This window comes from Saprolegnia parasitica, assembly GCF_000151545.1.
Source record: "Saprolegnia parasitica CBS 223.65 unplaced genomic scaffold supercont2.22, whole genome shotgun sequence".
Lineage (NCBI taxonomy): Eukaryota > Oomycota > Saprolegniomycetes > Saprolegniales > Saprolegniaceae > Saprolegnia > Saprolegnia parasitica.
In genome coordinates this window covers 452956-453496 of record NW_012156416.1, presented here as the reverse complement: position 1 = coordinate 453496, position 541 = coordinate 452956, and positions in this window count along the sequence as shown.

Here is a 541-nt window from a genome sequence, read left to right as displayed (position 1 = left end):
TGTGCGGCGTGTGCGTCCAACACGCCGCAAGCTGTCTTTCTGCTCTTCTTCTTCTTTGGCTTTGCAATCGCGCCGTTCACGTACTGCATGTCGTACTGCTTCAAGGAAGCGGCGGCGGCGCAGTTTTACACGCTCATCATCAACATGGTGCTCGGCCTCATCCTCATGATCGTGTCGTTCGTCCTCGACGTCATCTCCGAGTCGGCGAAGGACGCCAACGTCTACCTCAAGTACATCTGGCGGCTCTCGCCGCTCTTCAACCTCGGCAACGGGCTGCTCACGATGAGTCTCAAGTCGCTTGTCGGCTCCATCACCAACTCCAAGACCGTCGTCAGCGCTTACGACTGGGACGTTGCGGGCACCGAGATTGCCTACTTGGCGATCGAATCGGTCGTCTTCTTTGGCCTTGCCCTGGGCATTGATGTGCTCTTGAGCTTTCCGCGGGTCAAGGCCATCTTCTCGCGCGACCCGCAGCTCGACGCCAAGGACGATCACGTCGACGACGAAGACGTGGCTGCCGAGGCCAAGCGCGTGCTCGACG